This window comes from Balaenoptera ricei, chromosome 13 (assembly GCF_028023285.1).
Source record: "Balaenoptera ricei isolate mBalRic1 chromosome 13, mBalRic1.hap2, whole genome shotgun sequence".
NCBI lineage: Eukaryota > Metazoa > Chordata > Mammalia > Artiodactyla > Balaenopteridae > Balaenoptera > Balaenoptera ricei.
This window is the reverse complement of record NC_082651.1, coordinates 80,738,461-80,766,301: the sequence shown is the minus strand read 5'-3', so window position 1 is coordinate 80,766,301 and position 27,841 is coordinate 80,738,461. Positions and strand designations below refer to the sequence as shown.

Genomic DNA, 27,841 nt, shown 5'->3' with positions numbered 1-27,841 from the left:
TTTCAGGATGCACAGCTTTGGCCCTGTTTAGCCAAGCTCTCAGTGTAAAGATAATGACTTGGGGGCATTTTTCTTCCCCAGCAGTTTTACTTTCTTGGTTATGATTTGCTTAGGCTAAAATAGTGCTTAATTTGTCTTACCTGACATCACATCAACAGATAGTAGGGGAAGAAACCCAAAAATGTCCACAGTAGTAGAGGGAAGAAAGCTCTAATGAAAACCTTACCACGGTATAATCTACATAGAGATAATTGAGAGTTGGCCATACGTACTCCTAAGAAGTTGGTTATCCCTATCGTTTAAGGTATTTCCCAATGATAACCACCTTGTCATGCAGTGCTTCATATGGAACTCCTACTCGATAACTAGTCTTACATTGGGACCATCTTTTCAAATGCATCTGAAAAATGCAAGCATGTTGCTCTATATTAATTATGCGTACAGATAAGCAGAGAGTTGGAGAGGTGAAGATTTTCATCTTGGGTGTGCCTCCAACTAATTATATGACCTTGTTCAAATCACTAGGACAAGCCTCCCTCTGTTTTAGTTCCCTCTTACGTCACTGGGGATTTGGTTGGTAAGTCCTGTGGAGACATCAGCAGATGGAGCTTAACCTACAATACAGGGCCAGGTGGAAGAGGAGGTCCCACAGTCAAGGCCTCCTGGCACTCTCCTCTTTGCTCACCATCTTCTGTGGCTCTACTGAGCTGAGCTGCGTACTGCTGCTTCCAGCTCTCACGTTTAATTCTGACCTTATCACGGCTTTGGTTTTCTGTTCTGAGTGTTAATCACTTTCTGAGATCTCACTTCCTATTTGCTCTGTCCACTTTGCCCCACCATCTTGATCCCAGTGATTCTGTTTCTAGCCTGGTAACCTGACCCCAGATCCTGACTATATGCTTGGTTTGTGTCTCATGACCCTGGACAGCTGCCTGGGGGATTAGTCTGGTGTGTTTCCTCTAGCCCAGCTCAGCAGTAGGGACCTGTACCCTGCCATGAATGGTGGTGGCTGTGGTCTGAGGCCTCCCAGAGTGGCTGTGAGAGAAGGACGCAGAAGGAAGGACACACAGAAGGACAGTTATAAACAGTAAATTAGATGACTGCTTCAACCAATTTCTTCATCCCAAAGTGGCATGAAATCTCAGCAGTTTGTCCCGAAACTTACTTTGGCCTCCTAGCCATGATTCCATTTTCAAAAAAGATGCTGTCAGATCATATCAGATATAAGGGAAAAAAAGATATCCTTGGCACTGATCTTCCCCACCTGTGTTTTCCACATGCAACTCAAGGATGCCGGTTCTGGCGGGGCCTGGCAGGAGAGCTGTTCAGGGATAGAAGCGCATCCGCCTCTCAGCTCCTGCCAGCTCTCCTCTCAGTGCGTCCAGTGTTATGGTAGTTCTTGTTCCTCTGGAAGGTCTGTTCCCCAAAGAATATTTTCCCCACAGTACCGTGTATCCACTGTTTCTTACAGCCCCTTCTCTACCGTCCTCTGTCACGTGCAAAATTAAGTCCTAAAGTCGTATTTTCACTTAGTTTTGATTACCTTCTTCAGAAACATAGAACCCCCAGACACTCATGAGAACAGGTACAGGGACCTCAAGATTTGTTGAATTTACTTCTTCCGAAGTGTTTCCTTAGGCTCTTACTCCTTTCCTCCCCAGGCCGTTTGCTCCCCGCTCTTAGCGTCAGGGCCCGCGTTCTCGGCTCTTTGGCAGATAAGACCTTGTCTGTGAATCAAGGGACTTTGATGCTGTTTCCTGCTCCATCATTAACTCACAGCCTGTCTTTAAATAAATTATTTCCACCCTTTTGTGTCTTTCTTGTATCTAAAATGTAGGACTTGTAACATCAGAGTGAAGCTTGGTTAGGTAATGCATTTTATTCAGTCATACAGTTAAGCATCTGAAACTTACCTTCTTTTGGAAGCATCTGCTTGCTTGGTTACAACCCCCATGGGACCACTTATTCCCTTTTTTCTTGTCATGAAGATGGGAGTTGAATATGGGGTGGCAGAGACTTAATGATAGAACGTTGCCTTGAATTATTCTGAGATCTCAAGAACAAGAAAAAGGAAGAAGGAGGCGCCTAGAGATGGAGCCGGTCTTCTGTGGCTGGTTCACCGCTCCATGCAGATTGAAGACCTGGCAGGACACCCGATAACGTCTCTGCTCTCCCGCACCCTCTGTTCTGCCCAGGCCCGGGAAGAGGTTTGTCGAGAGGGCAGGTGCTGGCAATAATTCTGAGCATTCTGGATGCTAGAGGAAAGAGGCACTCCTCTCTTGAGGCTGATGGCTGTGACCTCAGACCTTGCCAGAGTGTTCGGAAGTAAGAATGCCCTAGGGGAGAAAGAACATTGTACGTATTCTGGGGTCTCTCAGGAGACACTGCAACTTCCTGGCGTTCTGGCAGTTCCAGGAGTGGGAGCTGTGGCCGTGGAGAATTTTCATCCATTTATTCCTTCTTTCTTTCCTTTATCCATATCAACATATCGCAAGATTTGGAACCACAGCAGGATCAGGGACTTGCTTTCATTCAGAAACTGTTTTCAGAAAGGTTTCCTGGCCATCATCTAAGAATTATCTGTAGTGGTTATGTAGGTAATTCTGTATTTGCCAAGCTGTATTTACCTCTGGAGGTAGATGCTATCTTTAAGGCAGCAGCTTTTCAGAATACTGGATGACAAGAGAACCAGATAGCAAGGCACAGTAACACAGAACAAAAGCAACCACTGGGGAAAACTGGCTGTTTTTCATGGGCCCCTGTCAGCTGCACTGTAAGGAATGCAGCTGCCTAAGGTCACAGGATTGCTGCTTGGAAGGAGAGGGTACTGAGATCTTTTCCAGTTACCTGTAACTCCTTGGTAGATGACCCTTTGAGTCATCCAGCCTGGACCATAGGCCTTATCTCCCTGGCAAAATACATATTAGACCAAATCTGACCATTTTAGGTGTTCCATTTCATTTCTTCTCTTCTCGACCCCTAACCCAATCAATTTAATCCAATTCACCTGAGTTCTGAGTTGATTGAGAACCTGCTGTGTGCTCAGTATTGTGCTAGGTCCCAGGGGATATAAGTAAATAACTCAGGCTTGACCTTAAGACACCTAGAGTCTCCCGCAAGGGTTGTTTGGCCACAGCCTATGGGCCAAACTCCACCCTGAGTCTATTTTTATATGGCCCTTGAGCTAAGAATGGTTTTTATGTTTTTAAAGAGTCGTTAGGGGAAAGAAAAGAAGAATATGCAACAAAAACGGTGAAGCCTAAAATATTTCCTCTTTGACTCTTTTTACAAAAGAAGTTTTCCAACCCCTGATCTAGTTAATGAGAAAAGAGATCAGATAAAGGTGTGGTGCACTGATACGCATTTCTAAAAACAAATATTCTCTAAGCTCGCTTACTGTATGCAAGGCACAAAGTGATGAGTGACACAGAGAAAAACTTCGTATGTTATATATATAAGAGAGAATTAGAAAGAGAGACACCATCCCTAATGGAGTCTAATGAGAGAGACAGACAATAAAGAAGTCAACTAACAAATATATGTTACAGATGGTGACAAATACCATAATGGAACAAAACAGAGGGTTTTGAAAGAGGCTAAGAGGGGAGCTGTTGTTAGGATGGTCAGGGAAGCCTTCTCATAGGAGCTGACATTTCAGCTGAGACTTTAATGAGCAGCCATTCAGATTCAGTGAAGAGATTTCAGGGGGAAAAAAGTCCTCTTGTGCAAAGAGCTACAAAAGGTAGCAAAGGGCTTTGCATGAGCCAGTGTGACTGGAGCACAGTGAGCAAAGAGAGTCACACAAGAGAGGTTAGAAAGAGAGTCAGGGCCAGATAAGATAGTGCCTCACAGGCCATGTGTGTCAGGATGGAGTGGTAATAAACACTTGAAAAACAATGGTTTAAGCAAGATAGAAGTGTATTTCTTTCTTGTGTATAAGGAAGCAGTCCAGGGCTGGAATGACATATCCAAAGGTCACATGGGACCCAGATTCCTTCAGGCTTTATACTCCATCATCCCTTGGGTGTGACTTTCTTGCTTATAGGCCAAAAAAGCTGTTGGAGCTCCAGCTGTCACAATCCAAGTAAGAGAATAGAAAAAGGATGGAAGGAGGGTACAAACCTTCTTATTTACTGAGACTTTGAAGAAGTCTCATGCACCACTTCCAATTACATGTCATCGTTCTAGAACTTAGTTCATAAGGCCTCAGCGTGTGTGCTAGGGCAGACTGGGAAATGTAGTTCTTTTTCTGGGGCAGCAAATGCCCAACTAAAAATCAGAGTTCTTTTAACTTGAGTGAGAAAGAGAGAATGCCTATTTAGTAAGAAACTACTAGTCTCTCTCAAATCAAGGAGAGGAGTTTAGATATAGGTCAAGTTTCCATCAGAAAAGAGATGGCACATCACACAGGTAGCTAGGGAGAATTCAGTGGAAGGACTGTGTTCAAAGGTTAAAGAAAACCAAAAGGGATGGTTAGCAGCAGCAGCGAGTCTTTACCTTCCCTAGAACTGCATGGGCAAGAGGAGAGTGTGGTTACCAGAAGCTGGAAAGAGCTATAGCTGTAGCTGTAGGAAAGAGTTTCCTGGCAGGAACTGGGGAAAGCCTTTGGTTGAGGAAGGTAGCTACTACTAACAAATGAAGGAAGGATTATTTCTCCTTTCAGTTCTATCGGTTTTGTTCTTAGGTACATGTACGTTTATAATTGTTATATCTTCCCACGTATTGACCCTTTTATCGTTATGGAATGTTCCTTTTTGTCTCTAGATATTTCTTGTCTTATAGTCTGTTTCATCTGATATTAATAACCCATCCCAGCTCTATTTTGTTTATTGTTTGCTTGGTATACCTTTTCCAGCCCACTGCTTTCAACCTTTTTTTTTAATGCCTTTAAATCTAACGTGTGTCTCTTGTAGACAGCATATGGTTGGGTTTTGCTTTTGTATACATTTAAACAAACTCTGCTGTTTTATTAGAGAGTTTAATCCATTGACATTTAATGTAATTATTGGTACAGTTTGATTGGGACCTGCCATTTTGATATTGTTTGCTGTTTGTCTCATTCCTCTTTTGTTTCTCTTTTACTGCCTCATTTTGTGTCAAACAAATGTTTTTAGTGTACCATCTTAATTTCTTTGTTGATATTTTAGCTACCTTTTTTTTTTTTTAATTTTCTTAGTAGTTCTAGAGATTGCAGTATCCATCTTTAAATTAACACAATCTACTTCAGTTTAATAGTGACTTAATTCTGGTAAAATATAACAACTTTGCTCCTCCTTATCACCCTTGTTTGTGCTATTATTGTCATATATGTTATATCTATATATGACAGCATGTAAATATAACAATACAGCTTTTTCTGTTAGTTATAAACAATCTTATATTTTCAAAAGAAATTAAAAGAAGAAAATAATTTGCATTGTATTTTGCTCTGTCCATTATTTCAGGTAGGTCTTAGTAGGACTTTGAATGCTCTGTTACTCCATTTCACAGTTGTTATAGTAGAGGCAGAAGGAGGTGGCAGGGTTTATTTGTTCTAGCAGATGATGAGTTTCTTACTCTGATTTTTTTTCTTTATTTTCAATAATTAAAGTTCACACAGATTCCCTAATATACTTCTTTTGGTATTTGTCCTTATCTGTCTCTCTTTCCACTCATTTGGTCATTCATTAGTTTTAAGCTTACATTAGTCCAGAAAACAGTAATTTTGCTTTACAGAGAGCTCAGTTTCTGGTAAGACTTTTTTTTTCTTTTTTCTTTTGAAAGCTAGAGGAAATTGACAACTGCAGACTAATTCTGCTAGTCATTTAAATAATTCTTTCCTCATAGGCCTGTAATCAAGGCCAATAAGCTAGAAATCAGGACAGCTTTTGAAATTTTAAGTAAAAATCAGAGCCTTCTGTTTATTGTTGCAAATGCCCCTTCCAAGCTCTGATTGTGTCAGGCTGTGTGATTGCTAGTATAACCAAGGAAATTATTTGCATTGATGTGTCACTGTCGTTTCACCACTCAAAGCAAAGCTGCGAAATTGACAGCCACTCAGCTCCTGAGCAAAGTGGTGTGAACTCATCTCTTTGCCACAGAAACAATGTCTTGTAGAATATTTAGCAGCAACAAACAAGATGGCTACTAGATAATTCAGTAAAACCAAAGCTGTGTGGTTTCCCAAACCTGCTTGCTTTTTGGATACAGATCTCATTTTTATATAAATAAATAGATTTGAAGAGTAAATCAGAATAAACAAAGTGATTAAAATTAGGAACCACAATGATATGCATTAGAATTCATTTCAAGCCAGATTTATAAAAAGTGTGATATTATTTTAGAATTAATATATTTACCTCAGATCAGGAATATGTAAAGCTTTGTGGTTTAATTTTATCATTTTAGTAGTAATAATAACTATCAAAGCAACAGGAACTAAAATTGATTATGAACAAAAAGTGAAACCAATCAGTTCTCTGTACTGTTCAAAATGATTTAAAAATATAGAAAAAGATAAAAGAAAATCTACTTTCTAATGCAAAATGCCTTTTTGCTTTGCTTAAGAGAACTATGGGTATTTTAGATACTTTAAACATTTGGGTTAATTTTTATCCTGGACTTCCTTGAAAGTGGTTAGCTCTGCTGGGCAAAGTGGTTTTCGTCTTTTGATTACACACACAAACACACCCTCTTCAAGGTTTACAGCTCAAATAGCTCCAATCCTTTAGCAACCACTGTCACTATTTTGATTCAAATTGAAACTTCTGTTTCATGTTTAGAGTCTACTTCCAGAAAGTCTTTTTTTTGTAATTTCTGACCCTGGTTTGAGAATTCATTTCATTAATTTTCATTGGGAATATTCTCTTCATTCTAATACCTTGTGAGACCTTTTCAGTGACCTTAAGGGACTTCTTGTAAGGAAAGAGGTTGTAAATCAGATACACAATACCAAATACCCTCTTATATATGTTATATTATTCTTTTCAACTGTAATTGTTGGATTAAAGTGATTGCTAAAGTGAGTTTATCTGATTAAAGAAAGGTCATGAATACTCAGTGATTTTGACTTAAAAACGTATGCAGCGGCTTTGAAATTAACGAATTGTAACCCAAGAAGGCACCTCACTCAATGAAAGAAAGGAAGCTGTTTACAAAGAGTAACTTTTATAGTATCAATCTCATTCAGTATAACCTTTTCTTAGAATTAATTTTAAAGTATTATTGAAACATGGGCATCATTTTGGTTGTAAAACTTTTGCTGTTGTTGAAGATAATAGTTATAGTAACAGGAGTTAACAGATATTAAGTGTATACCATGCTCTAGAAATTGTTCTCAGTACCTTGCGTATATATATTGTTATTCTTCCTCACAACATCCTTCTGAGGATAATTACTAGTAGTGCCCCATTTTACAAATGACAAAATTGTGGCACAGAAAGGGTAAATGTATTCACTGTGACAGAGTTAGGATTTAAATCCAGGAACTGATTCCAGAGCCTATGTGCTAATAAACAATATTACTATAATGCTTCAGGTCATTGCTTGGCAGTATCCCCACGTATGTGATGAATGTCAAAAGCCTTTGGAGTTTCACAGAGAACTGTAAGTCCCAGGAACAAACGTAGAGGGTCAGTGACCATGCATGCACTGGGAGATACACATATACTGTCTCATCTCCCAGGAGTGTAAGTGGACATCTCACCAAAGACATTACTGATCTGAAGGCAGTGAGGCATGAAGCTAGTGTCACTCCTCAGTGATGGTGACAGTTTGTCTAGCTGTGATCCCCTGTCCAGTGGCACAAATATATTGGCTCCAGTAGGGTTTCACTCTGTGGCCATAGAAAGAGAAAAGTAAGTGGCTTAATTAAGGAATTATCAGCTCCTGCAGCCACTATAGAAAACAGTATGGAGGTTCCTTAAAAAACTAAAAATAGAGTTACCATATGATCCAGCAATCCCGTTCCTGGGCATATATCCAGATAAGATGAAAACTATTATTTCCAAAAGATACATGCACCCCAATGTTCATAACAGTGCTATTTACAATAGCCAAGACAGGGAAGCAACCTAGGTGGCCATCAGCAGATTCATGGATAAAGAAGATATGGTATACATATACAATGGAATATTACTCAGCCATAAAAAAGAATGAAATCTTGCCATTTGCAGCAACATGGATGGACCCAGAGATTATCATACGAAGTGAAGTAAGTCAGACAGAGAAAGACAAATATTATATGATATCACTTATATGTGGAATCTAAAAAATAATATAAATGAACTTATTTACAAACAGAAACAGACTCACAGACATAGAAAACAAACTTATGGTTACCAAAGGGGAAAGGGGGGGAGGGAGAAATTAGGAGTATGGGATTAACAGATACACAGCATTATATATAAAATAGATGAACAAGGATTTTTACTGTATAGCACAGGGAACTATATTCAATATCTTGTAATAACCTATAATGGAAAAGAATGTAAAAAAGAATATATATATATATATATATATATATATATATATATATATATATATCTGAATCACTTTGCTATAAACCTGAAACTAACACAATATTGTAAATCAAGTATAGTTCAATCTTTTCTAAATGAAGATTGGGGATAAAAACATAAAACAATAATGAAACAAATAGAAAAGAATTACCATTTCCTGATTATCAAAAACTAGATTTAACCTGTTTAGACATAGTAATGTGGTCAGTTATAATGGTTCATTATACAAAGTCCATGCAAACCTACAGCCAAAGACGTTTGCATAGATGTGGGGTAGCCCAGGTTCTAAGACAAGTGGGAGTGGTAGGAACTGTGGCAAGCTGCGTGCTCCTTTACATGATTTTGATTTTTTTTTTTATACAGAGTACAGTCCAAGCATTTCTGTGGGCTGGATCTATCCTGATAGCCTATGAATCTTTTTTTAAAAATACTTTTTATTATAAAAATTTCAAACAAACACAAAAGTAGAGAGAAAAATATAATGAACCCCCATGTACCCATCACCCATATTGTAGTTTTGTCTACCTTATTTCTTTTTTTTTTTTAATTTTCTGGAATATTTTGAAGCAAATGTGAAATATTATTTCACTTGTAAGTAATTCAACGTGCATCTCTAACAGATAAGAATTTTTTTAAAAAGCTGTATCCAAATAACATTATTACATCTAATTCTTTAATATTATCTAATACCCAGTCTATGTTCAAATTTCCCTGTTTGTCTCAAACATGTTTCTTTTACAGTTAGTTTGTTCAAAGCAGGATCCAAATAAGTCAAGACCCATAAATCTTGAAAATCTTTCTTTAGAAAAGAAATGTGGACACAAATAATGGATATCACCACCCATTTTCCTTCCCCATAATTTAGTTAAGAAAGTAAGGGGTGAAATCATTGAAAACATTGCTTCACCCATGGGCCTATAGAAGACAACCTCTTACATTAGTGTACCACCTTACAGTTTTAAAGTGCTTTTAATTATCTCATTTACAATATGAGCTATCTATCTCTATGCCAGTTTTGAATAGAATTCTTAGCAGTTAATTGAATGGTTAGAGGTCATCTTGCCCAGGGGTTTTTAACATTTTCTTGTGCCAAAGACCCCTTTGGTGAACCCTATGGATCCTTTCTTCAGTGTTTTGAAATGCATAAAATAAATTATACAGTACTACAAGGAAGCCAATTATATTAAAATACTATTATCAAATCTTCAAAAAGTAATAACAGAGATATAAGAGCCTCTTTGTAAATACCTTAAATAACAATATCCATGGCAAATCTAATAACCACTGCAATTTTGAAATAGTGATGAGCATAAAGAATATTTGAAGATATGAGCAACAACCACAATGTGATATAAAAATATCTGTGATTTCTCTTGATAACAAAGTCAAAGTACTGCTAACACTGCTACAGTTGGTTGCCTGCATTCATAATTAGAGGAAATGCTAAATTTCAGTTAAAAGTAGTGAATATAAAGACATACATTTTTCCCATGCAAGTTCCCAGATGCCCTGAATTTTATCCAAGGACCCTTGTGGAGGGGGAGGAGGTGAAGGGGGGTGCATGGACCTCAGATTACTGAAAGCTCTCCGTATTACAGGGATAGGATGTGGCTGAATGCCAGGACCGAGGCCATGCATGATGTTAGGGGAAGAATAGGACTAGAAACCAGGTTTCTTAAATCCAGTTATTTTTCCTATGTTTGAATGGCTCAGTTCTAAGATGCTAAGACAGGTGAGTACTTTTACAACAGTATGTGTTCAGTATTGTACTGCTGACATCTTAACACTAGCTTGAAGAACTGAGTAATGTTCAGCATAAGGAAAAAGCCAGAAAATAACGCTCAGATTTAAGGTTTAATGACTTTTCCATTTGCATATTGTATGCTTCCTAATTGTACAAATTCAACTTTCGTAAGTCCGCGAAGCATATTTTTTTCCATCTTTTTTGAGGTATAATTTCCATATAGTAAAATTCACCCGTTTTAAGTGAACCCTTAAATGAATGTTGGCAACCACGTATGGTCATAGAACTAGCACCACAATCAAGACATGGAACATTTTCATCACCCTAAAAAGTTTCTCTTGTGGCTTTGCAGTTAATCACCTCCCTTGACCTCCAGCCCCAGGGAGCCACTGATCATATTTTCCATTACTATAGTTTATTCTGTTATAGAATTTCACAAAAATGGAATCATAAAGAGTATAGTCTTTTATATTTTCTTTCACAAGTCATTGTGTGGACATATGTTTTTATTTCTCTTCGGTAAAAACCTAAGAGTGGGGTTGCTGGATCATATAGTAAATATATGTTTAACTCAGTAGCATACTGCCATACTGTTTTCCAGAAGGCTGTAAGTTGTTACATTCTCACTAACAGTGTATGGGACTTCAGTTCATTCACATCCTCTCCAACACTCGCTATTATCAGTCCTTTTAATTTCAGTTGTTATAGGGTGTGTAGTAGTGTCTCATTGTGGTTTTAATTTACAATTCCCTAATGGCTAGTTGAGCATCCCTTCATGTGCTTATTTGCCAAGTAAGTTATTTTGTGAAGTGTCTGTTCAAATATTTTTTCTGTTTTTAATTGGATTGTTGTCTTATTTTTGAGTTATGAATTCTTTATATATTTTGGATACAAGCCCCTTTTCAGTTGTATCTTCTGCAGATCTTTTTTCCCAATCTGTGGCTTGCCTTTTCATTTTCTTAACTATGTCTTTCAAAGAGCCAAAAAATTAAATTTTGATTAAGTCCATTTTATTACTTTTTGATCTTAAGGGCCATGCTTTTTGTGTCCTGCTTAAGAAATTCTTGCCTAATCTAGTTTAGCAAGAATTTCTGCCTTATCTATTCTAAAAAGATTATAGTTTTAGCTCTTAAATGTAAGTCTGTGATCCATTTCAAGTTAATTTTTGTGTATAGTGTGAGGTAAGGGGCATGCTTCTTTTTTTTCTTTTTTTTTTTTTTGTAAACTAATAACCATGTGTTCCAGCACCATTTGTTGAAAAGACTGTGCATTCCTCATTGAATTACCTTGGCACTTTTGCCAAAAATCAGTTGACCAAGTAAGTGTATATCTATTTCTGTAATCTCTAGTCTGTTCCACTGATCTATGTATCTATACTTTCATTTTATAGTAAGCCTTGAAATCAGGTAGGATAAGTCTTTAACCTTGTGTTTCTTTTTTCAAATTGTTTAGGCTGTTTAGATCTTTTACCTTTTCCTATACATTTTAGAATTAGCTTGTCAGTTTCTTCACAAAAAGAATGATTGGGATTGCACTGAATATATAGCTCAATTTGGGGAGAATTGCTGTCTTAGAAATACTGAATCTTCTGATTCATGAACATGGTATATGTTTTCGTTTATTTACATCTTCTTTAATTTCCATTAGCAGTGTTTTATAGTTTTCAGTATACAGGTCTTGTACATCTTTTGTTAAATTAATTCCTAAGTCTGTTTTAAGCTAATGTGAATGGAGTATTTTTTTAATTTTCATAGTCTAATTGTTCATTGTTAATATATAGGGGTACAATTGACTTTTGTATGTTGACCTTTAGTAGATTTCTTAGAATGTTATGTACACTCTATATGTCATCTTCAAATGAAGACAGTTTTACTTCTTCTTTTCCAATGTGTATTCCCTTCCTTGTTTCCTCCTTCCCTCCCTCCCTCCCTCCCTCCTTCCCTCCCTCCCTCCCTTCCTTCTTTCCTTCCTTCCTTCCTTCCTTCCTTCCTTCCTTCCTTCCTTCCTTCCTTCCAGTGGCATCCAGACCTGACCTATGCCATAGCTATTCTCATTTGTTTGTTGATTTAGTCCTTTATTCACCACATATTGAACATCTGCTTTGGTTCAGGCACTTTCAAGACGCTAGGGATACCGGATGAATACTGCCTGTTCTGCAATGGCTCAGTCTAGTGAGGAAGATAAACATATAAAAACAACAGTGAAACATTTAAAGTTCAATGCTAGGCGTACACCAGATGTTTCAAGAATGCAGAGAAGGGGCACCCAACCCGGTAGGACAGGAGGGCTGTAAGAACATTTCAGACAGAGAGGCTAGCATAAACAAAAGCACTGTGGGAAAACACAGAGTATACGTGAGGAACTGTAAGTGGCTTAGAATTCTTCTAACGTATCAATATAATAGAGCCTGAAGAATGTCTGATTGAGCTAGCGAGTCTGTAAGAGCCCAGAACTCAGAGAGCATCGTATACCAGTCTGACGGATATGGACTTTATCCTGAGGATAGCAAGAAGTTACTGAAGAATGCTCAGTAGAGAAGGGGCATATATTTGCTTTTTATAAAAAGAGATTATTCTGATACTATGTAGAAGATGATTTGAAATGTGAACCTGGAAACCTAAAAAGATAGTTTAGGCAAAAGATGATTAGACCTGAACTAGAGCAGTCATGATAGAGATGAAGGGAAAGAAAATATTTCAAGAATGGAAGTAAAACTGGCAAAACTTAGTAGTTGATCCCAGTCAAGGACTAAGAAGAAGTAGGATGATTCCCAGGTTTCTTCCATTGGCGTCTAGACAGCTGATGATGCCATCATTTGAAGCAAGGATTATGTTAGGAGGAGCAGATTTGGAAATGTTGAGCCCAGTTTGGGATATGTTGAATTTTCTGAGCCACTGGATATCCAGGTGAAGAGTCAACGAGTGAACATTTACATGAAACAAATGCATGGTGGAGGCTCTCACCAGCTTCACCTGGAATCTGTCCCAAGCTAGAAACCCCTGGTCATCCCCAGTTTGGATGATTCAGAACTATTTGGCCTGACTGAACCCTTAACAAAAGGATTCAGTCATACTTCACACTGAATGGGGTTCTGGTTTGGAACTTGAAACCTTGTTGGTAACTTTTCCTCCCATAGAAGTAGTCCAAATTCTTGACATGGCCTGGCCTAGAATGTACTGAAAGAGGCTTTGGGGAGTGACTTCTGGACTGAGAATGACCCTTGGCTAGATTTAAACCCTTCTATTCAGATAGGTGAGGGTGAAGGGAATGTCAAAACACAATTAAAAGGACAAATACTGTGTGATTGCACTTATATGAGGTACCTAGAGTAGTCAATTTCACAGAGATGGAAAGCAGAATAGAGGTTACAAGGGAATGGGAAGACAGGGAGTGGGGAGTTGTTGTTTCATAGGTAGAGTTTCAGTTTGGGAAGATGAGAAAAGCCCTGGAGATAGATGGTGGTGATGTTTGCCCAACAATGTGAGTATACTTAATGCTACTGTACACTTAAAAATGGCTAAAATGGTAAGTTTATGTTCTGTATGTTTTACCACAATTTTAAAAATGAACAAATAAAAAATTCATTAGTGGGCAGGCATCTTATTCACATTTCATCAGTCTCAGTCAACCTGGTATTTTTTCTTTATCTAATTCATTCTCAATCAGAGGTTACTAAGATGATAAGAAGTGACCTCTAATGATAGGTGGTGATGATGAAGATGATAATGCCATTGTTTTGTATAAATAGTGTCACTTATTACTGAATGCTTATTATGTGCAAAATACTGTACTAAGTACTTTACATTCCTAATTCCATATAATTATCTCAACAGCCCGATAAGATAGCTACTTATCCCCATTCTACAGTAGAGGAAACTAAAGCACCTAGAAATGAAGTAACTTGCCAGAAGTCGCACAGCTAGTAGTAGAAGGGAACAGCATTTGAACTAAGACCTTTCCAGAACTCTTGTTCTCAACAGTTCACTAAAGCTTCCCAGCCCACGTGCTAGGACATACTGCTGGGTTGTGGACAGGCTACAGATAGGCTACTGATGGTTTCAGTCCTTGGAGAAGCTGGACCCTATGGTCAGTAACCTCTGCCAGCCTCGTAAATTTTTCCCATAGTGCCATAAAATCATAGCACTTTCTGAGTACATGCTATGATTTGAAAGAGTCTGGGGAGCACAGTACATATACTATATAACACTATATACGTAATATAGTGTATATGTGTTGCCACTTCTATAACACTTAAAAGACTCTAGGTATGTATACCATCAGGAGAGTCCCTACCCCAGTGTACCTGGTGGGTACAAATCCTAAGTCTTAGTTCTTTTCTGTAAATGAGTTACTTCTCCCAGTGCTGCTTCTGATACTCCCAACTATGAATCTGTCTCTTTGTACTGTGAGTCTTTTGAACTCTCCCAAGTGTTGAAAAGGTGGATTAAGGATTCCCTGTCTCCAGGGAAACCATAGTACCTGCCAGTGATCAGCAAACTTTGCATACAGGTGAGTCTAGTGAAGATAATTACAAAACAAATCTATCCATGAGGCGAGGGAATTAGCAAACTGCATTCACATTTTAAATGCCAGGCACCCAGCAATCTCTGACCTAAACCATTGTCACCCCTCAGTTTGTTTCCCAATAAAGATACAAATTTAGTTCTGTGCATTTTTCCAGTTAGTCTGTCAGGTTAGACATAGGGTCTCATTTAGCTTTATAGGCCCTGACATTTGTAGAAATGGGGTTTGTCTTTTTATGTCCTCCCAGGTGGCAGCTGCATTTAACTAACTCCATGAATGTTTAAGCGTATTCTTTGTGACAGGCACCATACTGAATACTAAAGATATAGGGCTGAATGGGACATGTTCATTTTCTAAAGGAACTCACAGTCTGCTGTACTCAGATTCCCTGAGGCTTCTCCCAATGAACAGTCTTCTTTTAAAACCTCTTTGGCTATGCTAATATTTCTTAGTTTTTCATTTGGCTGTAGCGTGGAAACCTCATATGTTTTGTAAACTGTCTCCTGTGTCAGACAAATTAAAAGAATTTGCAAAGTTAATCCTTCAGCTCGTGTTTGGTTGAGACCTCAGAAATGAATTGTGGTCTCAGCAAAGCATCTCTCAGTGGCATAACCTTTGTTTTATGTTGGAAGAATGGAGTGGGCCAAACCTTCAGTTCAAATCATTCCACCACAGTCAGTCAATGAGGAGGTAGAACCCATTTCGATGGGACGGTGCTTGAACATTGTGTTTACAAGAAGATGAAAGCATGCGCAGTTGGCCTCCAACCAAGAGGACAGCATACTTCAAAAGACCCATTCTTCTGGGAGGTGAACAGCCCAAGATTGCAGGCTTAGTGGACTCTGCAGAGAGTAGACAAAAAGAGACTCTACCCTCAAAGGTTCAAAGACAGTTTACTCCAACATGGTTCATTGTTTCCATTATGGCCGAGATCGTGAAGGCTGCAGAAAACCAACACAATCAGAAAGAATTGCTTCTTGATTTCAGCTTTTCAAATTTAATTCTTGTAACAACTAGAAAGTCCTTTGAAACAACCTGGGTTTAACTTCGTTACCCTGAGAGCATTTGCGTTTTAAGCCACGTAAGACCCAGGGAGTTACTGACTAGCGGTTATAGTGCAGAAGTGGGAGGAAAGGCCTCAGCTGCTATTCCTAATCTCATCTTGTCTGGTAAGGTGAGTTAGGTCAGCCTCAGTTTCCCCATGTAAAGTGATAATATAATTAAATCAATTGGTGTTCTTAAACATAGTAATAAGGTAAGGGGCAGAAAATTGAAAAGCAGGGGTTGCTGCTCCAGTGGTCCCCACTCCATGACTCCTGGGTATTTCCAATGTGGGGAGACATGAAGGGGGTAAGACCTTGTCCAAAACTCTCTGGCATATGCAGACTTGTACTAACACACACACACACGGGCACACACAAATACACACCCCAGTGATAACACTCAGCAAACTTCATCCTCCTGGAACTAAGTAAGGCCGTGAGAAAAACAGAAGTAACTGTCACACACACACACACACACACACACACACACACACACACACAATATAGGAACCGTCCCTAAGAATGTCCCTTAAATTTTGCATTTTATTGTTTGAATAAGCAATATATTCACCTAGTTAAAAAAAATGCACACTATGAAAAGTCTCACCCTCACGCCTGCTCAATCCACCCTGTTCCTCTTCTTGGCACTTTTATTAGTTGTTCAATTCCGGCTTACAGAGTTTCTTTATGTGAATAAAATAAATATAAATATATATTCTTGATTCTTTTCTTTCTTACATTAGAAGTAGCATATTTCACACTCTGTCTGCACCTGGAACAAGTACTTTTATCTTGTTACCACGGATGTACAATCCCTAACATCCCCTCAATCTTGGTTGCTGAGTTAACACAAAGACTCAGAGCTCGCAGCTTTCCAGCTCTTAAAAATTTAGGTGGGATTTGTATTATGCTTTGTCATTCCCAAGTTGTTACTAGAAATGTGTCTTCAACATCCTGTATAAAACTTTTCAATATTTCAAAGTACTTTCCTATTTATCATCCCATGTAATTTGTATCTCCCCAAGCCCCGTGAAGTTTTAGGGCAGGTATTGTCCTTGTTTTAAGGTGAAGAAACCAAGGGCAAAGTCATGTGCATTGGGCACACACCTGGGTCTCAGGGCCATCCTCTGTACCTAATGCCACTTTACTTTTCTGTTTTCCAAAAACAAGGGAGAAATTGCCTTCCTCCTTTTGTTAGTACTTCTCCATATTTACCATACAGTCTTTTGTAGTTTTTTAAAAATTTTTCCTTTGAGATAATTGTACATTTACATGTGAGTGTAACAGATAACCCAGAGGAATCCTGTGTGCCCTTTACCCAGTTTCCTCCAGTGGCAGTAACATCTTGAACAACTGTGGTACATTATCAACAACCAGGATATTGACAGTGACACAACCAAGACGCACAACGTCTCCATCACCCCAAGGATCCCTGGTGCCATTTTATAGGTACACCTCCCTCCTTCTCTCCTCACCCCCAGCCCTGACCCCTTCTTACATACATACCCACACTCTAATCTATTTTAATGGAGGTTGTAGTAGTCAGGAAAGCCTAACATACAACAAGCAACCCCCATCTCTGTGGCTAACAGTAAAGGTTTATTTTTTTGTGCTATCACTTCACCAACGGTCATTAGGGAGTGGGGGAGGGCTCGGCTTCATGCAGGCATCCTGGGACCTGGCTGCTTCAGTTCAGTGGCTGCACCATTCCCTGGGGCCTCGGCATCCTCCACTGCATCTTCTGCCTCAGACCAGCACGTCCAGGGTTGTAGGGGCCAGGTCTAGAAGTGGTATTTATCCCTCCCGTCCACAGTCCATGGGTCAGAATTCAGTCATGTGACTCTACCTCGCTGCAGGAAGGCTGAGAAATTTGTTTGACTTTGCCCAGGAGGAAAAGTGTTTGAGGAGCACGTGTACAAGAATAGTCATGGTGGCATTGTTAGTCGTGGTAAAAACTAATGGGGAAGTAGATAAATAAATAGTGTTAAACTCACCCCATGGAACATTACACCATTGTGGAAATGACAAAACCATATCTGCACACAGTAAAGATGAAATCTTAAGAAACCCAATGTTGACTGAAAGAAGCAAGTCACAGGAGACATACTATGTGATAGAATTTGTATATGAAAAGCTCAAAAACAAGCAGAACCAGATAAAATATTATTTAGGGATACAGAAATAGGCATTAAAACCATGTTTTTAAAAAACAAAAGAATGGCAAACAGATACTTGAGGATAGTGGTTATCTCTCGGGAGAGAGGCAGGGGGATTGAGTGGAAGAGGGGAGCACACAAGGCGCTTCGACCTGTGGGTAGTGTCTTTGTTCAGAGAGGGAGTGTGGATTCATTCACGTTCTGTTTTTTCACTATGTTAAATGTGCATTACAAGTATTCTTTGACATGTATCAAACATTGCATAGTAATTTTTAAAAAGAACTGGAACACTATCATTAGTAGTAATACAAATAAATCTTTATTAGTTCTAAGAATGTGACAAGGAGCAGACCCACCACTTGAAAAGGTGACTATCAGTTGGTGTCCCTCATGCTGTGAAAGTGACTCACTTTGGGGCTGGGTGCCCCTGAGATCACAAACGTTGTTGGCCGCCATGGTTTTGATCAGCCCCAGTGCCCTGGTCAGAATCATGTCTGGTTCTCCTGTATGGATCAGTCGTCTTCATACTCTCAGTGTGTAGTGTGACTTGTTGTGTGCCGAAGGGATTATTCCTTGCAGAGAAATCCCGCAAAGCTATATATTGTGATCCTTCCCAGTGAAAGGCAAGCACTATATATCTAAATTTCCTAAAAACTGTCCCTTTAAAAGTATCTCCTGGGGCTTCCCTGGTGGCGCAGTGGTTGAGAATCTGCCTGCCAATGCAGGGGACACGGGTTCGAGCCCTGGTCTGGGAAGATCCCACATGCCACGGAGCAACTGGGCCCGTGAGCCACAATTACTGAGCCTGCGCGTCTGGAGCCTGTGCTCCCAACAAGAGAGGCCGCGATGGTGAGAGGCCCGCGCACCGCGATGAAGAATGGTCCCCACTTGCCACAACTGGAGAGAGCCCTCGCACAGAAACGAAGACCCAACACAGTCATAAATAAATAAAAGAACGTGAATTTCTAAAAAAAAAAAAAAAAGTATCTCCTACCTACGAAGATGCAACTAAATCCCACATTTCAGCAAACAAAAGCTGAGGCTTGTAACAAACAGGAGTCATGGCTAGACAGTTATCACCACAGGCACAGGTCCAACTTCCAGGGCAACCAAATGACTTAATAAACACATCACATCGTCTTTATCGCTAAGTGAAAGACCTAAAAGAAGCAGCAAGGTAACAGTCACCAGCCAGGATCCATCCCTTATCTGGCTGCTGGCAAACTAGCTTGTAAATAATCAATCCAGCCCTCTGGGTTGCTGTTCTCTCCATCCCACCCCCTTCCCCCTTCTCCTCCTCTGAAGTTTCAGCCTCTGCCATCTCCACCCTCTGTAGGGGATTCTGTGCTCTCTGCACCCAGAATGAGTCAGCATATGGATACATACCCACGTTTTCAGGGGAGTGGACTGAGGTTATCAGAAAACGCAATTCCTCTAACCATAGATAAAAATCAAGGCATTCACAGCAGCCTGGAGAGTTAGTTCAGCAGCCGCAGCCCGCCCTCTGGAACAGACAGTACAACTCCTTTGGGAAATACCTTGCTGGGGAGTGACTTTTGGTCTCTTGGGTAAAATGTTCACTTCTCAGACAGCAAACCCTTTGTAAAAGGGAAACAGACTCCGTCAAAACTGGGTGGCGACGAGATAAAGGCAGGCCACTCCTGTTTGAATGTTTGTCATATTGGTGGGGATTTTGTTTAACAAGGTGCCTACCTTATCTGTCTTCTTTAAGATTTATAGCTTCAGAGCCCATAAAAGGGAGGCTCCAGATATGAACATGGGCTGTAGAAAGAGTAAAAACAAACCCAGACTGTTCAATAAAAATAATCTGAAGATATTTTGGATTTTGTTCTTGTCGTTTTTTTTTTACACTGAAGATCACATCAGAGGCTCTAACAGTACTTGACTAATAGTACTTAGCAGTACTTGGCTAACATACGTATTATGAAAATGCTGGGAGGAATATTGCCTTGGCATTGTTTATAGTACATGTGCTATTTTTCTCTACTCTGGCCTGGAAAACAGGGTTAAGGCCACTACTTTAATTCAATTAAAAATTATTTTTTGAAGCCCCATCTTGAGCCAGGCAGTATATCAGGTACACAAATAAGATATGGTCCTTCCCTCAAGGAACTTAAAATTAGAAAATCATCAGTATAACCCACTGCTCCAGAAAATTATATTAAAATTGTCTCTTAAGAAAGGACCAGATCTAAGAACAAGCCCGTTTCGTGCTGATGTCTGGTACCTGTGTTGCCACTTCGTGGGCTTTATGCTTTGGAGAGGGTTTTGGCCACTGCTGCTATTGGTCATGGATTTGATTGAACCTAAACTGGAAACCACCTTCATCTTCTCACTCCTGAACCACGAGTCCTGTTCACCCCGATGGCAAGATTCTTCCTTCCGTCTGTTGATATCTTCTCCTGTTTCTATGGAAGAGAAAGTATCTGGGCCCTCAATCCACATCACACTAATAGTTGTCGTTTAAAGACCACTCACTGTGAGACAATCACTGTGTTAGATACTTTATGTGCATTGTCTCATAATCCTTACAACAATCCTGCCAGATAAAAATCACAATTGCCATTCTCCAAATGGAAAGGTAGAAAGCAGAGAGGTTTAGTAACGTGCCTAAGATCCCACAGGTGGTAAATGCAGAATGATTAAATCAGGTCCCAAATGTTTAAATTCAAACGCTGAGTCCTTTCAGCTCTGCCTTGCCTCATCTTACTCACACAATGATGTAATGCTATTATTTCTTGATTCTTATAATGATATGATCTTGCCCTGTTTCCCTGGGATGCGGGCGTCAGTTATGCAGAGGGTACGTGAATGCCAAGTTGACATATACAGATTATGTGCCAGAGCCTTGGAGACAAAAAGGATGTAGAGCATCTTATTTGGTTTTCCCGATTTAGAAGATGATAGCTGTCCATGAACACACAACTAAAGCTCTGTGGAATGCTTTACTTGTCTGGCAGTGTCAGAGATAAAGGGAGGCAGCTGCTTCACATGTATGGAATTCTTCAGAAGAACGCAGACCCAGAGTCTTAGAGTTTTCACCTCTCATTCAAATAGAAGAGGTTTTTGTAAATGCAAGGTGGTTGGGTGTGTTTGATTTGGTTGGGCCTCAAGCTGGACCAGAGCCACCACCTGCCACTAGGGCTACTTCCTGCTGCATCAGGGACATTGTTCCTTCAAGGTCTCGCCCGCCCAGGGAGTGAACCAACATAACCTCCTCTCCTCACAACACGGGCCCTCACGGGCACCACTGTGCCTCCAGCTGCAGGGACGTGACTCAGCCAGTCTTCAAATAGTTCCTGGTGTTCTTGTTCAAAGAAAGAAATTCTGAGAGATCAACCTGTCAACGTATTGTGAAGGAAAGAAGGCTCTTAAATATCCATGCCACTCTTTTTTTCAGCTTTTTTGAGGTATAATTGACAAATAAAAATGGTATATATTTAAGGTGTACAGCTAGATGTTATGATATATTATATACTGTGAAATGGTCAACACCATCAAGCAAATTCACATATGCATCACCTCACATAGTCACCTGGTTTTTTTCCTTTTCTTATTTTTGTATGTGGTGACAACGTTTAAGATCTACTCTCTTAGCAGATTTCAAGTATACAATGCAGTGTTGTTAACTGCAGTCACCATGCTGTACATTAGATCTCCAGAACTTAGCCATCTGGCATAATTGAAACTTGGTACCCTAGGGCCAACATCCCCCCATTTCTTCCTCCCCCACAACTCTGGCAACCACCATCCTACTCTCTGTTTCCAAGAGTTTGACTATAAGATTCCACACAGAAGTGAGATCATGCAATGTTTGTCTTTCTGTGTCTGACTTATTTCACAGAGCACAGTGCCCTCCAGGTTTATCCATTTTGTCACAAATGGTAAGATTTCCTTCTTTTTTAAGGCTGATTAATACTCCATTGTCTATGTAAACCACATTATCTTGATCCATTCATCCATCGATGGACATGTAGGTTGTTTTCGTATCTTGGCTCTTGTGAATAATGCTGCAGTGAATATGGGAATGCAGATATCTCTTCAAGATACTGATTTCATTTCCTTGGATGTATACCCAGAAGTGAGATTGCTGGATTATATGGCAGTTCTATTTTTAATTTATTGAGGAATCTCTATACTATTTTTCATAATTAGTGAACCAATTTACATTCCCATCAGTAGTTCCCTTTTCTCCATATCCTTGGTAACATTTGTTATCTTTTGTCTTTCTGCTAAGAGCCATTCTAACAGTGTGAGGTGATATCTCATTGTGGTTCTGATGATTAGTGATGTTGAGCACCTGTTGGCCCTTTGTGTGTCTACTTTTGAGAAATGTCTATTCAGGTCCTTTGCCTGATTTTTAATTGGGTTATTTGGTTTTTTGCTATTGAGTATGAGTTTTGTAAATATTTTGGATATTAACCCCTTATCGGATATATGGTTTGCAAATATTTTCTTCCATCGCATAGGTTGTCTTTTCACTCTGTTGATTGTTTCCTTTGCTGTGCAGTAACTTTTTAGTTTGATACAATCCCATTTGTCAATTTTTTTTTTTCACACACACACACACTGTATTTTATTTTTACAAGAGATAAATAGACTGACACCAAGCATTGTACATGGATGACCACAACAAAAGCAACAATGATTGCAATTACCAAACATGAAACACACTCATACTATGTCATAATATTGACATTCAGTCCAGTAAGCCTCCACTGTAACAGCTCCTTTACTTTGCAGTGAAAATTGATTTGTATATTCTTTGCCTCTGAGACCTTGTGGGATTTTTTTTTTTTTTAATTCAGACGGAAAGTCACAAAAATTATACTCATCCTCATCAGTTCACTCAGTCCCATGTAATTAATTTTTTTTTCATCTTGATCTTTTTTTAGCACTTTTATGAGTTCATCAGTTTTTCATTAGAGTTCTGAAAATGCTTATTCATTCAGTTCAGCAGTACAGTCAGTTACCAGAAACCTGTACTTGTCAGAGTCTTTTCCATGAATTTCTTGAAGATGAAACCCTTTTATAGGAACATATTTGCAAAAGCATCAGACTACACCCAGAACTGTCTGTAAATGACAAAAGACTTAAAAATGACCACAGTTAAAGATTTGATGAAAGTTCATAATAATGCAGTTGACAAGAAAATTAGTTATTTCTGAGATATACATTTTAAAGTAATAACTAGGATTATTACTTATAACATTATACCAGAACATATAAGATTTTTAGAAATTTCATGTAATGTCTGAAACATTTATATTAACATATTTCCATACAAATACAAATATAAGATTTTTAGAAATTTCATGTAATGTCTGAAACATTTATATTAACATATTTCCATACAAATAACCCAATGAAAGTTTAGTATTAGTTGTTTTGTTTGTTTGTTTTTTTATACTGCAGGTTCTTATTAGGCATCAATTTTATACACATCAGTGTATACATATCAATCCCAATCGCCCAATTCAGCACACCACCAATCCCATTTGTCAATTTTTGCTTTTGTTACCTGTGCTTTCGGTATTATATCCAAAAAATCTTTACCCAGACCAATGTCAAGAAGCTTTTTCTCTTATGTTTTCCTCTAGTAGTTTTATAGTTTGGGGTCTTATGTTCAAGTCTTCAATCTATTTTGAGTTGATTTTTTATATGGTGTGAGATAAGTGTCCAGTTTCATTCCTCTGCATGTGGATATCCAGTTTTCTGAACACCATTTATTGACGAGACAATCCTTTCTCCGTTGTGTGTTCTTGGTAATCTTGTCAAAGATCAGTTGACTGTAAATGTGTAGATTTATTTCTGGGCTCTCTATTCTGCTCCATTAGTCTATGTGTCTGTTTTTATGCCAGTACCATACTGTTTTGATTACTGTAGCTGTGTGATATATTTTGTAATCAAGAAGTATGAGGCCTCTAGGTCTGTTCTTCTGGCTCAAGATTGCTTTGGCTATTTGGGGTCTTTTGTGGTGTCATATGAATTTTAGGATTTTTAAAAATTTCTGTAAAGAATGCCATTGGGATTTTCATAGGAATTGCATTGAATCCATACATTGCTTTTGGCAGTATGGTAAATGTCCATGCTCTTTACAGTAAGGGTTCCATTAACATATAGAAACTGAAACAATACCATAATACTGGAAAGATTTTAGATACATGCAGAAAGCAGGTATCACCCCCACATTCATCCTTTACAGAGCCATTAGTTAAAAGGGAAAGGGCCAACCAGGAAGGTTAACTGTACAATGTAACATTGGAAGACTCTGCCTATCAGTTTGAAATTGGCAAGTTTAAAATGGATTTTGAAGTTTCATAGATGTGTGCTTAAGCTTGGTAATTACCCTCAGCTTATGAAATTTATGCTAATTAGTAACATTTAATAATTTCAAATGATTACTCACTTCTAGGCACATGGTAGATTTTAGAGGTGGTTTCTACTGTTAAGGGCATTAACTTTTGGTTGGCATGTTTGTAGAAAGTACAGATACAGTGGGTACAAATACCTTTTAAGAGGAGAGGAGAAGGGAGAGTTAATATTAGCTGGTAGAGAATTGGGAGAATTCTTTTGGGAAAGCATCCAAAAGGTTTTAAGATTCTACCTTGAAGGTGGGGTATGATAAACAGGAGATAAGAGATTCTTTCTAGTATTTATTCCAGTTGAACTATTCACAAAAGCAGCAATGGTGGTCCATGACCGAACTATGTTCAGAGCTGTAATTCAAAAAGCCTAATAGAAATCAAACACTTATCCATGATAAAGTCGTATCATGGATAAATGAAATACTAAGTTTTTTGCTTTGGTTTGAAATTGTGTCAATTTGGTTTAGTAATGTGGCTATTTCATGGGGAAATGATTGTTAAGGCAAAAATCTCTTAAAACCTGTAGCTTCCAGGAGGGAAATGGAGTGGAGGATGAACCCCATCTAATAAAAGGGGTAACCTATTGCTTGGACAAAGGCTCAAAATAAGGGGAAGGCCGACATGGCCCAACTCCGGGATTCCAACCTCAGTGTAAGTCAGAACAGTCTAGTGAACGTGTGCCTTCATAGAAGTTCATATTTGCTCCAAAGGGTGATGGGGTGGAACAGAAAGCTGAGAACTGGACAGAAGTTTATTCAGTTTGTCTCAGATTCAGAGGTTACCACACAAGGTAAACCAATAGTCACTGAGCCTCTCCCGTGTCAGAAAAACAAGCTGGTGCCAGACAGTGTCTGCCAGCACGTTGCTCAGTGTCTAGCAGGGCAGTCTGGGAGACCAAGAAAGCCCACAGCAGGGTAGGGGTTTCCAGAGTTCTGTGGAACTGGAGAAGGTTCTGAGGAAGCGGGAGAAGGCTTCCCTAAGACCCCATGTGAACTGGGAACTGACAGGGCTGAAGTAGCAGGTGGAGTGAAGAGCCATAGGAGATGGGGAGGCTGGGGCCCAGCAGCACCCGTACTCACTCAGACCTGGGAGAGTGCGGAGCCCTCCAACACAGGAGGTGGTCTTCACAGCCACTGCTCTCCGCCAGTCTTCCGGAGTCCACAGAACTCTTTTTACGCTGGCTGGTGGAGATAAAAGATAAGAGCTAAGACAGACACATGGAGCTGAAACAGCATCCCAGGCTGGGAGACGGTCTTTACCAGATTCCCTGGATTGAACAGCTTCTGTTCCACCCAGCATTTAATGGCAGGACCCGACTCCATGAACTGAGGCTCCAAATCTTGGAATGGAGGGTGATTGCTCCTCTTCTTGTACCCGCTTTGTCCGCTTGGGTCCCACAAGGTTCCAGCCCCGATCCTACATCAGGACCCTTCAAAGCCTTGAAAAAGCCCGACACCTGGACACCTACCTCCCTGCCTCTCTCCTCTCCCCACCCCCCTCTATTACTGAATCAGAATCCAGAATGGGTGGGGCAGGGGGCGGGCATTGCTGAACTTGCATATTTTAAAAACAGCTTCCTAGGTAGGCCTGATGCGTAGCTAGTCTTGAGAACTACGCACATAGTAGAAGGAACACTCACTCACAGTCAGAAAACCTGGGTTGAGTTTCCAGCCTCACCATACACTGGCCCTGAGACTGTCTCCTCACCTGTAAAATGGTATTGTTGTTTATCCCACCGACTTCACAGGGTTTTGTGAAGATTAAATCACATGAAAGCCAACTGGAAACCCTCACGTGCTCTGGAAATGCAGGTGCTACTTATCCCTGTTTGCCACTCCCCTGCCTCCACCCCAGTTTAGAGCCAATCCCCTCCCTCCTGGATTGTTTCTTGGCAGCTGGTTGGTTTGTCGCTCCTGCGCCCTGCCACCAAGTTAATCGTCTTGAAACACCACTTCCATTGTGTTTCTCCCCTGCTCGGAAGCGCCCACCGGCCTCTCTCAGGACACAGGCTCCCCTTGCCCACCGGGCTTTCTCTCTCACTCAACTTTGACCTCTTTGCTATCTCTCCTTGACCTCCATATATTTCTTGCACCATTTCTTAAAACCTATCTCCAGTTTTCTAACCTGATCACCTCCATCTCAATCTGAATAACGTCATTGTGAGACTTTAACGTGTATTATATTGAATGGTTCTTTCATTGTCATGCGTATTTGATTCATTATTCCCGTTAATTTGCTTGCCAAGGTCCAGGATTGCTAGGCCTAATTGATCTTTTAAATTATGTTATTCTTATGTGCCGTGCCCCCCACGGTGTTAGGCACTTGGCAGGAGCCCAGGGACCCCCGCACTGAGCTGGGAGGGTGCGGTGCTCAGAGCACACTTGCAGTCTATAAAGCACTTTCCTCTACAGGTGTCTTCGTCATCTCAACCCTGAGAGGTAGATAGTTATTCTCCCCATTTTTGCAAGTGAGGAAAGAGGCTTGGGGAGGTTGAGTAACATCAAACTTGCGAGAATGACAGGGAGACAACGGGACACTGCATCCTGAGGGAAACCAGAGCTCGGCGGAGCCCACAGTGGGGTGTAGACGTGAGCGACAGTTCCTGCAGGCAGTCCTCAGGCCACGGCGGGTGCTCGGGGCTGAGGCTGAACTAGTGAGGTCCGAGCGGAAAGGACCAGACCCAACAGGCTGCAGTAGGTACCCCTTCAGGGGGCAGCTGCTCCCCAGGGTGAGGAGCAGAGGCCGGGTGACTCCAGCTGGCCTCCTCCTTGGGACAAGTCAAGTGAGCGGGAGATGGGAAGGATTTAATGTGACTCAGCCTCTGCCCAGGTCGAAGCCATGCAGTGGGCTTTGTAGGCCATTTCCTGGGGAATTTTCAGATGGACCAGTGATTTCATCTTTCTATTCCAAAGCGTCCCTGTGCCCTGGGGGAGGCTGATGATGTGGCCATCCGATTATGGCCAAGTGGTCTGATCTCTTAAAGGAGAAGCTGAAACAGCAGTGGAAACTTCCTAGGTTTAGAGGTATCAGTAATTCCATTCCTGACCAAACACTGATGAGAAAGAAACCCTTCCAGTCTTCTGGCTTCAGCCAGAGTGTAGATTAACAGTGCTTTGATATTTCAGTATTGCTACCTAATTTATGAAGGTATAAGCTCCTTGCAGGTAACCTGCTCCTGCCTCAGGTTGCATTCATTGTACTTATTGACTAACTGGAACAGGCCTGGGGTGGGGCTGCTGAGAGCTGGCAACGCCAGGCCCAGAAAGGCAAGCAAGCTAAAGACCAGCAGGCAGGCCTGAGGGTTGGACAGCTACCCAGCAAACGGGTGGAGTACCAAAGCTTAGTTGTGTGGGTAGAGAATCCAGGGCGCAGTGAGGGAATCGGCTACTGGGACAATAAAGATGAATGTCGAATATATATGCATTTATTAGTGTGGCTGGGTCTTTTGTCAAAAATGTCATAAATTCACAGTTCAGGATGTTAGCGT

At 40.1% G+C, this 27,841-nt stretch overlaps 1 protein-coding gene across 3 annotated transcripts in view; it reads left to right on the top strand.

Moving 5' to 3' along the window:
• The window catches only part of BABAM2 (BRISC and BRCA1 A complex member 2), a 444,468-nt gene that overhangs the window by 351,082 nt on the left and 65,545 nt on the right, over positions 1-27,841 (top strand). The gene's annotated exons all lie outside the window — the stretch shown is intronic.